At 35.2% G+C, this 12,500-nt stretch overlaps 1 protein-coding gene across 2 annotated transcripts in view; it reads left to right on the top strand.

The window, feature by feature from the left end:
• The window catches only part of LOC137646082 (potassium channel subfamily K member 2-like), a 127,434-nt gene that overhangs the window by 74,407 nt on the left and 40,527 nt on the right, over positions 1–12,500 (top strand). Inside the window, exon 1 of one of the 2 annotated variants that reach the window (XM_068379261.1) lies at positions 5,141–5,505. The exons of the other annotated variant lie outside the window; for it this stretch is intronic. The gene's annotated coding sequence lies outside the window, so the exon portion shown is untranslated. Of the gene's footprint in view, positions 1–5,140; positions 5,506–12,500 lie in introns of those variants that run through there. 2 annotated transcript variants of the gene reach the window in all.

Genomic DNA, 12,500 nt, shown 5'->3' with positions numbered 1-12,500 from the left:
GTTACACACACACGCAAGCTTATATAGAACCCAATAACTTCTCTCTCTCTCGATAGTATATCAATAGGCCTATACAAACCTAATTGTGTCTCATTGGTTATTGCAAAGCTTTAAAAGTTGTCGGAGGTTCGATAATAGAAATAAAGGTGGTCACCTATTCGGTTGCAGGCCAGATTCAATGTCCCTTATGGCATGAATAAGTTTATAATATTCGCATAACAATCTCTATAAGGAATCAGCACCTTGCTAAACTAATATAAAATTCTATATTTTGTTAAAGGAAAACACTATTTAGCGCGTTCAAGTAACAGAAATATGTACATTTTTAACAGTATAAGTAACAAAAAGTCTTTTAGCGTGTTCAGGTAACAGAATTATGTACAGTTGGCTCCATTAATTCCGGTACACATCTCGGGAAGCTAAGGAGACGTCAGTGTACCGGATTAATGAAGCCAACTGTACATTGTTAAAGTCAAATGAACAAAAATTCTCCTTTAAAGTTTGAAGAAAAAATTATAAGCTATTTGGCAATGATACACAATTACCTTAAGTACCATATTTTCTATAATTGATTACAGTGATCTTACATATAAATCATACGCTATCACCACAAAGTTTAACAAACTCCCCCTTAGGCATCGGGAAGTTCAAAATCCTAAAACATTCTCACATAAACAGGAAATATGACGCAACGCGACATAAAACAATGAAACTGAATTCCTATAAAAATATTTCAAGGTTAGACCAGAGTACCTTCCTACAAGTCGTTCCCACTCGTCATTAAAGGACCTTATGTGGTTGTGGTGGCCGATGTGTTAACGTCCCTGATTGGTGAATGCCAGACTGGGATACGAGTCCGGCTCAAACTCGTTAGTTTCTTTGGTCGCTCCAACATCACCGTCTGAACTAAGGAGGGGGGGGTTTGTGGGAGCCTATAGGTCTATCTGCCGAGTCATCAGCAGCCATTGCCTGTCCCTCCTTGGTCCAAGCTTGAGTGGAGAGGGGACTTGAGCGCTGATCATATGTATGTATCTATGGCCAGTCTCTAGGGTATTGTCCTGCTTAATAGGGCATTACCCCTGTCCCTTGCCTCTGCCATTCATAAGCAGCCTTTAAACCTTGAGTGGAGAGGGCGCTTGAGCGCTGATCATATGTCTGTATCTATGGCCAGTCTCTAGGGCATTGTCCTGCTTGATAGGGCATTGTCACTGTCCCTTGCCTCTACCATTCATAAGCGACCTTTAACCATTCAAATAGGGGGGGGGGGTGTCCTTCCATAGCCAATAGATATAGATGAAAAATATACGACAATACTAACCTGGAAATCAAGGGACTTCCTGAATCACGTGTGGCGAAAGAGAATCTCAAAATAAACACCTGTAACCTTGGAAATAGATTACACGAGAAGAGCAGCATATGGCTAAACGATTTTTTCATCAGACGATAAAGCCTATACTTTAGTTCTTTGTATCATTTTAAATCTACAATATAAAAGCATCTAGTTTATATATATATATATATATATATATATATATATATATATATATAAAATCTATATATATATATATATATATAAAATCTATATAGGCTATATATATATATATATATATATATATATATATATATATATATATATAAAATCTATATATATATATATATATATATATATATATATATATAAATATATATATATATATATATATATATATATATATATATATATATATATATATATATATATATATATATATATATATATATATATATATATATATATATATATATATGTATGTATGTGTGTGTATGTACACAGACATATTTGTCAAGCAAGTTTCATTACAATCGAACACAGCACGAGGAAACACAATATAAAGTACACATTAACAAAATGGCAAACCGTAAATTACGTACTGAAGAGCAAGAACTATTAAAAAATTAGTGAGAAAACTAACTGGAGTCCTGTAGCTTTCCTGTCACTTACCGTCGGTTTCAAGCACAACCAAATAATTACGGTTGGCCTATGTCCTCACATCTAAGGTTTTAGGCAAGTTTCTATAACGTGTTGATTTTAGAATGTAATGATATCAACCTAACTCTAAATCCTCCACTTATATCCGGGCTTTAGATCGAAACATTACCAGTCTTTGTACTCAATAAAATTAGTTAATAGACAGTAGACGCAGTCTAAAACTTTTAAGCATGTTTCAATAACGAGTGGATTTTAGAATGTAAGTATATTAACCTAACTCTCTATCCTCCTCTTATATCAGGGCTTTAGACCGAAGCATATCACGAGACACGTGAATCTCACTAGTCTTCGTACTCGATAAAATTGGTTAATAGACAGTAGACGCAGTCTAAATGTTATATGCAAGTTTCAATAAAGAGTGGATTTTAGAATGTAAGGATATTAACCTCTCTCAATCTTCCCCTTATATCCAGGCTTTAGACCTAAGCATTTCACGAGACACGTAAATCTCACTAGTCTTTGTACCCAATAAAATTGGTTAATAGGCAGTAGATGCAGTCTAAAGGTTTTAAGCAAATTTCAGTAACTCTGGATTTTAGAATGTAAATATATCACTCCTCTTATATCTGGGCTTTAGACCGACACAAACATACCACGAGAGACTTGAATCTAGCTAGTCTTTTTAGTCAATAGAATTGGTTGATTGACAGTAGACGCAGTCTAATGGTTTTAAGCAAGTTTCAATACCATATGGATTTTTATATGTAGGAATATTAACCTAACTCAATCCCCCTCTTATATCCCGCCTTTAGACCGATACAAACATAAAGGAAGACAAGTAAATTATAGTCTTCATACTCAATAAAGAAGGTTAATAGGGATATTAACCCAACTCAAAATTCTCCTCTTATATCCGGCCTTTAGACAGATACAAACATAATGGAATACAATTAAATTATAGTCTTAGTACTCAATTGAATAGTTTAATAGACAGTAGACGCAGTCTAGAAATAACTCGTCGTTGGCATCTTTAGTGGGTGTGGGTGCATGGGTATACAAGGCATAACCTTCAAAACATATATGAATTATATCCGACCCGTTCACGCTTAACCACTTACCCAGGGTACAACACGATGCACAATGTACTGTACATTACAGTTTGCTCAAGTGCAGCTGAGCTTATGGTCTTCAAGACTTCAACAGACTACGTGTGAAACCAGTCATCCGGTCATTCCGTTGACTAAATTGTCGCAGTTGCAATGTAACGGACACTGAACGGTTAAGCGAACAACAAACGGACAAGGAACGAATGAGCAATGTGTAATGAATGGAGAAAAATGGACGAACAACGGACTGACTAAGGAACACCAACGGTTAAACGAACAACAAACAGACAAGGAACGAATGAGCAATGGACAATGAATGGAGAAAAACGGACGAACAACGGACTGACTTAAGGAACACCAACGGATAGGAACGAAATAACGACGGATAATTAACGGATAAAGAACGTACAAAAAGTAGCATTTGGGAAGTAAACGGACAGAACCGTAGACTTAACGGACATCAGCGTACATTAATTTCCGATCCCTCTTCGTAATTGCAATCATGACACGATTTTAAATGACAGAACTATTTAAGGTCATGTCACCCTGATTGTTTTCATTTTTTTTAAGATTGCCTGGTCCATCCAGCTAAACTTTTTAAATTATTAGATTAGTTTAAAAGAAAAAAAAAGGGCGTCGAAGCTAGTGAAAGAAGAACTCGTAATGTTGATGATAATCCACAATAAACCGTTTGATTTTCTTATATATCTATATTACTCTACTTGCATTATGAGTAGAATTTTTTTTAAACTTTTATTTAAAATAACAAAATACAATATTTACATTTTGTCAATTAAATAGTTGAACACAGGAATTCAGCAAATATTGCACAAACAACCATTCAAATATGGTTTGCACACTGTTCGTAAACATTTAATGGACCATTTGATGGCAACGTTTTCGTGACAGGTATAACTACCAAAATAAATCTTAAAACCTCTTTACTATCATTATCACCATCAACTCCTCTTACACCTATTGACGCAAGGGGTCTCTTTACTATAATAATAACATATTTAGCTAATGAATAAAGACATTAAAAGAACAATGAAACACGAAGAAAGGCAGCATTATCTCAGCGAGAACTTCCGTAACTGTGTAGCAACGTCTGTTGATATGCATTACTTGCTACATTCGTTTTGTGCAATAACCGTTTCTATTTCATTTGCATTAGCCGACAGCACTATTACTTGAGAATGAGTTGTAAAAGGCTTTGGTTATCAATGAGGTGCCTTAAACTATGATAAACAAGATTAACACTATACGCGAGCATTGAACCAAGCAATCGTGTGTGCTTGAACGAAGTCACTAGCCACAACACGGCTCCCCCCTCCCAACACTCTCTCTCTCTCTCTCTCTCTCTCTCTCTCTCTCTCTCTCTCTCTCTCTCTCTCTCTCTCGGGTTCTAATCCAAATTAATTAGAGATTTTCGTGATAAAAAGCCTTACCTCTGTTAACACAAAAGATGAAATATGAACCAACAATAGAATTAGATATAGGCCTACTGTAACACATTGCAGCTAGAATTCATGAAGAGGAAAGAAACCTGAAGAGTCGCACATTCTATAGCCACCCTTCATAAAACTAAACAATAGCGTATGTTAGCAGTTTCCTAGAATTTGTTTTAGATACAAATTACCATAATTTCTCTAACCTTCGTCTTGACTTACGACAGCCGGATAAACCTATGAATAGCCTAATTGCGTTTTACCAGAGTTGCTTCCTATATTTTAATTTGTAATCATGAATATTCAAAATGCAAACAATTATAGCATAGACACTTCTTAATAAGTTTTGTTAAACATAAAGAATAGACTAATTATTAAAGGGGCCACATTTTACATTTTAACTAGGCTAGACCACGTGGTAGCTACCAGTTTCAAAGCCGTCTGATCAAATCTATCAGATATATATACGAGATTTTAACATTTAACTAACAACCTTATTCTTTGATAAATGTACACACTGATAAGGCAACGACTTTATCACTCGGGCATAATATGAATACTTACTTTTCAGGAGGTCTCGAAGATGAGATGCACCCAGATGATAATACCGGCCTGGGGGGGATACATTGCAGTTTAACGATTTAATCCTTCCCTTTAATATACTCGCGTAAGTTCCCGCATTATTACACTTCGAAAACACACAAGAGACACGTCGTACGAAAGCAAAAAACTCGGTATTTCCGTTAAAATATGCCTTTCACTGCAGACTCCACTACACTCACTCGCGCGGAAACTACACAAGGATCTGTCAACCCGTTCAGTAAGTTCCAGTAACAACCTATGCACTGGTGCGAACGCTCGAGGGACGTTTACCTCTCTCCAAAGGATATACGTTTTTCTCAATGATTCTAGAGTGCTTTTAAATTGAATTTGTTAACTGTGTTCATCGTAATGGTTTCATCATGTAGTGCCGTGGCGAGAAGTAAGTGCAAAATTAATAATTTAAAAATAGCTGGATTGTTCTTAATTACTTATACGGTGTTAAATTTGGGAATTATTATAGTTTTCATAGATTATATATGAAATATCTAATCTAATGTAGGTACTGTTCTTAAAATATTTAATTTCAACTATTTATTACTTCTCTTGTAGTTTATTTATTTCCTTGTTTCTCTTCCTTACTGGGCCATTTTTCCCTTTTGAAGCTTTATAGCTCCTCCTACGCTTATTGACGCAAAGGTCCTCGGTTATATTTCGTCATTCATCTCTATCTCTATCAATACTTCTCCATTATTCTTCTCCTCAGCGATGTAGGCCTAGGTCTTCCAACTTTTCTAGTGCCTTGTAGAGCCCAGTTGAAAGTTTGTTGAACTAATCTCTCTTGGGGAGTGCGAAGAGCATGCCCAATTTTTTAATAATAATAATAATAATAATAATAATCGGTTACAATCTTTTCTTGCTAAAAGCTTTCTGAAATTCCGATGCAATTTAGAACACTTTAAGTTCGATCTTTTCAACAATTGGGCAAATGTTATCAAAATACTAAAGGGTAATGTAAACATTCTGTACATAATTACCTTTGTTTAGGCCTATGCATGATCTCCATTCTTTGAAAAAATGGAAAGTTCCGATACTTGCATATGAAGGACAAGGACAAGGAACAATAAAACGATGAATTGATGTGAATACTTCAATTATTATTATTATTATTATTATTATTATTACTTGCTAAGATACAACGCTAGTTGGAAAAGCAGAATGCTATAAGCCCAGGGACCCCAACATGGAAAATAGCCCAGTGAGGAAAGGAAGCAAGGAAATATAAAATATTTTAAGAACAGTAACAACATTAAAATAATAAACAACTATTGCAAACGTGTTGTTAGAAATTTAACGAGAGAAGGGATAAAAAACTGTTTATAATAAACTGTTTTGAAGAGAAACTGTGGCACAAGCAAACTTCATCATAGACGAATTCTGTAGATTAAAACAGCTTCAAGTTATTTGATACCAAGTCAGATATGCATTTAAAATTAGCAAATGATTGACTTTCTTCATCTGTATGTTGATGGGATGTAAATTTATATGATATTTTTTCTTGAAACTTTAATTTGTGGTAAAAGGTTCGTTTAGTCTAAAAGTAGAATATGATCATGGAGGAAATTATGCGGCTAACGACAGTGGTGAGTCTTAGACAGTATTAAGGAGGGTTTACTCGGTCGAACGAGGTTCGACAGACAAGTGTTTGAAGTGATGTTCGAACGTGTAAACGAGGTAATTGTTTGTCAAACACGTTCGTCGAACGGTTCGAAGAAAGTCTGTTCTCGCCTGACTTTTGTGGGCGGGGCTTCATTGTACGCAAACCTTATGCATGTGTGGCTGACTCCACCTCTTCGAACAGTTTGACTAGCAGGTTTGACAACTGGGTTCGACGAACCGTTCGATCGTGTAACCCCCGAATTAAAGACTTTTAAAGCTCAGTCGCCCTATCAGAGAAAATGGGCATTTAGTCACATAGACCTACTCGAAAAATATACAACAGCAACAAATGCAGCCGTTTCTAGTCCATTGCACGACAAAGGCCTCAGACATGTCCTTAGTCATCTCTGAGGTTTGACCAGCTTTCAATATTACGCTGGTCATTCATTTAAACAAACTTTAATTCTAAAGGTCCTGTATTTCAGATCATACTGTAGTTCCTAAATATTTAAATGGCTTTACCTCATTAATCCTTTCTCCTTACAATATTTCATCTTCCTTTGCATATTCCGTTCTCATCATCTCTGTCTTTCTTCTGTTTATCTTGAGCACAAATCAAAGTTTTTTTTTCCATAAATATTCTGGCCAGGCACTAGCCACTAAAATTCAGAAGGCTGAACCCAGCCCTTTTGCTTAGTTATATTTAATAAACTGGAATTACTGCGAACAGCCAAGCTGAGCTATACTGACTCCAATCTGACCTTTTCCAGTATGATTCGGTAACCAGCGACCTACAAACGCCTATTCTGTTCCTGGTGTTATCTTTTAAACTCATAGTGGCTTACAAGTTACTAATGTTAGCACAGTTATCCCACTTATGGTCTGCCATTAGCGCAAAAGCCCATGGCTTGCAATTCTTATATATATATATATATATATATATATATATATATATATATATATATATATATATATATATATATATATATATATATATATATATATATATATATATAAAATCGTTCTAATGCATACCTACCACAAGTTACTGACGTTGACACATTCATAATGAAAATTATTCAGTGATAAAATCTCTCTCTCTCTCTCTCTCTCTCTCTCTCTCTCTCTCTCTCTCTCTCTCTCTCTCTCGTTAATTTTATGAAAATGCATTAACTTAGATTTTAAAAGTACACATCCTCTTTCGTCATCAAACCATCCATTTTTAAACTACTAATATGGGCTCAAAATATACATTTTTTTTTCTTTTCGTAAATTCGTTCCCGCTTCAAGTCGTTTATCTTTCCACACAGCCTCTCTTAACCAGTATTTCGTAGCGTAACTTGGGTTTTTCTTCTAGTTTCTTATATGGAATCTTATAATTTCATATCTATTTCCCTTGCTTCTCGGCCACTCTTAACACCCCCAGGGGTTTAATTCCCAGGTCCTCAGAATGTCAAAAATTAAAACAAACAAATCTCTCTCGCAAGAAAAAGTTAGGCAAGATCACATAAACTCTCTAAACATTCAAACCAAAATAGCTCTACCCAAGAGCAAATAGAGTTTCCCCGTATGGACTAAAAAGTCTTTGAGACATCCAAAATCCTTGTAACTTATGAAATCTGTACCTAACCCAAAACACAATAAATATTAGACATATAATTGAATTTTATTAATACTTTATTGACGAGTTTCTTATTTTTCTCGCCAACTTTCCCTTCTCTTCTTGACTCAACAGTCAGTAGCCCAGTTTCCACCATTTCAACACGGCCTGCGACTCGTATTTCATGAACTTAGATAACTCATTTATTTAAAAGAAATATAGTAGAATATTGTTGTTATAACAAATGTTATTATATTATATGCAGCTGATGCAATTCATTTAAAACAAAACACTAAATGAAAGCTGTTTTTTTAGATTAAGCCAACTGCCAGCCTTGTTTTTGATTTACTATAGGTCTATAATACCACAGACCTTGGATTAATAGCAGCCTGTCTATTTGAAAATTGACATTCAAATGAGTCTTTCATGCAATAGAAGCCTCGTAAGATTGTGAATAAAGCCCTTAAGAGAGAATAGAATAATAAATGAAAGACGTGTCAAGGTCCAAAATACGAACATTCAGCGGCCTGTCCTCCAAAGTCTAGAAATTTAGGGGTTGTGGTGGCCTGGTGGTAGCGTCCTTGCCTGGTGATTGTCAGAATGGTGGTTCGAGTCCCGCTCAAAATCGTCAGTGCCTTTGATAGGTACAATTTCACCATCCTTGTGCACTGATGGGGGTGGAGGGGGGGCGGCTATAGGTCTATCTGCTGAGTCATCAGCAGCCATTGCATGGTCATATTTGGTCCTGTTACTGTTCTTAAAATACTTTATTTTTCCTTGTTTCCTTTCCTCATTGGGCTATTTTCCCTGTTGGAGCCCCTGGACTTATAGCATCCTGCTTTTCCAACTAGGGTTGTTACTTATCAATTAATAATAGCTTGGGCGCTGACCATAAGTAATATGATCAGTCTCTAGGGCATTGTCATGCTTCATAGGGCAAAGTCACTGTCCCTTGCCTCTGCCATTCATGAGTGGCCTTTAAACCTTTAAGTTCTCGACATAAATTCCTTTAGCCGGTTCCTCCCAGGGGGTCAGTGCAGTCAGCGTACCCCACTGCAATTGCTCACTAACTCTAACCTTGTACTTTACCTTCATTCCCACTTGTTTTCTTCCAACTTGCCACCCGGCGACACTCAACTTTTACTTCATTGTGCAACTGAGGGTATTCCCCAACGCCTTGGATACAGTATTTGGTAAAATGCCGTAAATCCAGTCCTCATAGTTTTCCTGCAACCAACAAATCTTAATCTCTCTCTCTCTCTCTCTCTCTCTCTCTCTCTCTCTCTCTCTCTCTGAGGAAGGTATAAAAACTCGTCCATCAAGTTTTGATGCAAGGTGTACTGTATATTCTCTCTCTCTCTCTCTCTCTCTCTCTCTCTCTCTCTCTCTCTCTCGTAGAGTATGTTTGTGCTGTGTGTAAAGTTGGTCAAGGGTCCAACGGAAAGAGTTTCCTGCGCATATGTTGGAGAATGATAAGAAAAATGTGTTATTTTGTTGATATATGTGCGGATTCTGATCACAATGTCCTTCGTCTCATTTGTTGCTCTTTTTTCTTATAATGTTAACTCTCTATCATTTGATATTTGAATATTTTTTTTTGTCTTTCTCCCTCCTGGGTGACTTACATATTTATTATATAGTTTCACCACCTCTACACTGAAGATCAAGAACGTTTGAATATTTTAGAGTATCTCCCCTATATAATAATGAGTGTCTGGATATATATATATATATATATATATATATATATATATATATATATATATATATATATATATATATACTCATCACGCTTAGTTCTCCCCTCCCTTGGGTAGGGGGAAATAAACTAGTCATACCCTGGTGAGATGGGGCTAGGTCTACATGTGTACTGTTCATATCTATCCAAATATCTATCCGTCATTTTTGACAGGTCACGTATACCAGTCATGAAATGAGTATGAAAAAGGAAGGAAATATAAGGGTTTAATTTTTGACCGATAAAACAAGAATACAATTGACATTCGTGTGTAGAAATTGTCATTTTATTGTTATAATCACTATAACGATAGCCAAAATAGTTAAACCAAAATATATAAAAAAAAAACTTATGATAATAAGCGTATGAAATCACATAGGGTAAATGATAATTGGTGTTTAATTATGTCTTGAAAAGATAAGAAAAAACTTTTTGTTCATACATTATGAAAATGGGATATATTTTAATGCTGGCGAACAGCTACCAGTAGGCCTACTGTATTTGAATTTTCCAAGTTAGCCAAACCTAATTTTAGCATCTTTTCCCTGTGCCATACCCGGTTGATCCCCTGATTATTATTATTATTATTATTATTAATATTATTATTATTATTATTATTATTATTGATTTAAAACTCAAGATAGTGACTACTGGCGAAATCAAACCGAGGCCCTCTGTTTCAATAGGCGTAGGAGAGGATGATGATGATGATGATGATGATTATTTTTATTATTATTATTATTATTATTATTGTTATTATTATTATTATTATTATTATTATTATTATTAAAATTCTAAAGAATTTATACCGTAAAATATGCAAAGTAGAACTAAATGGTGTTAGTCAAAAGGTCTGATCCTGTATTTGTAAGTTACAATTAAAGAATTGATACTGTGTAATATGCAAAGTAAGGCTTTTTTTCCCTGTTGGAGTCCTTGGGCTTAAAGCAACTTGCTTTTCCAACTAGGGTTGTAGCTTAACTAATAATAATGATAAATATAATAATAATAATAATAATATCTTGCTATATGGTCTTATTCAAAAGATCTGATCCTTTATTTGTAGGTTTCGTAAACAATATGAATTCATTTTTAGCGCACTAACCTCTAAAGTCACATGAATGGGTTCCTTTGCGGTCGAAGAGTTTTTAAAAGAAAGTTTCAGCAAGGATGAATCTTTTGACTTTGTCCAGGGTTGAGCAGCCATGTTGAATTCTTATGGAAAGTAATTCTTTATATATCAAATTCCCTCTCATTATGAATTCTTATAAAGTTGCATAACCTGAGCTTCCACATATATATTCTACTCTCTCTCTCTCTCTCTCTCTCTCTCTCTCTCTCTCTCTCTCTCTCTCTCTCTCTCTCTCTCGTGAATTTCGTGGTAGGAAAACTATTCAACAATTTGGATTCATAAGGTTCTATTTTTCAGTTTATTTGACCAAATTCTTTCATATATTTCTTATTGGTTAATTGTAAGATGTTTCTGCGACGTGCAAAGGAAATACATGTAATTATAAAGTCCTTTTTTAATGAAATTAACATGATGAAATAAGAAATATTCTAATTGCCATCAAGAGTAGTCAAGCATGTGAGCTAACGGAAGGGTTGGTAGCCCTGGAACGGCAACTCTTGTATCGTGTTTTCTGCTCATTGCATTGGCCAAATTAATGAAGGTAAAAAAATGAATTATTAATATGTAAATAGGAAGATTTAACATCTTTAGGCTCGGGGATACCATTTCCTGTTCTCCTAGTGTTGTGTAGTTTTCCACTGGTGGTTTTCTTGGGAAGTGTCTTGCATAAGGCAAGGCAATCTACACACACACACACACACACACACACACACACACACACACACACACACACACTTAAAGGCCTTTATATTTTTATCACAAGATATTTAAAGGTAACTAATAATTGAATTTATACTTTATGAGTGGGGATACCTTCACGTGGTGAAGGGTTTGTATATCGCCACGATTAGCAAAGCTGTACTAGTCAGGAATACCCATACTAGATTGGTTTGTTGTGAGCAATCAGACAAAAATCTCCCACCATGATCAATTCTCATTGGCTAGCGTGGTGATCAAAACTGGCTAAACCCCAGACTGAATAAGGACTTGTCTGAGGCCTTTGTCCTACAGCGGACTAGAAACGGCTGCATTTGTTGTTGTTGATGATGATGATAATTAAACTTATAATTAAAAAGGAACCGATATTTTCTTATGAGAAAACAAAATCTTTCTCGAAACACAAGTTTGGTTATTTTTTACTACTTGCAGAAATCTAAGATATTAGTCTATTGTATCTCTGAGGTAGGCCTACACTGTGTGCCTCATGACTCATTTTTGCCAAATGTTTAAGATTTTTTTGGAATTCTAGATTATTAGTAATATCTGTACGTGTGATAGATGATATATTCATTTTGAATAGGCCTATGG

Source organism: Palaemon carinicauda, chromosome 8 (assembly GCF_036898095.1).
Source record: "Palaemon carinicauda isolate YSFRI2023 chromosome 8, ASM3689809v2, whole genome shotgun sequence".
NCBI lineage: Eukaryota > Metazoa > Arthropoda > Malacostraca > Decapoda > Palaemonidae > Palaemon > Palaemon carinicauda.
The sequence above is the reverse complement of the archived record's forward strand: the minus strand, read 5'-3'. Positions and strand labels throughout refer to the sequence as shown.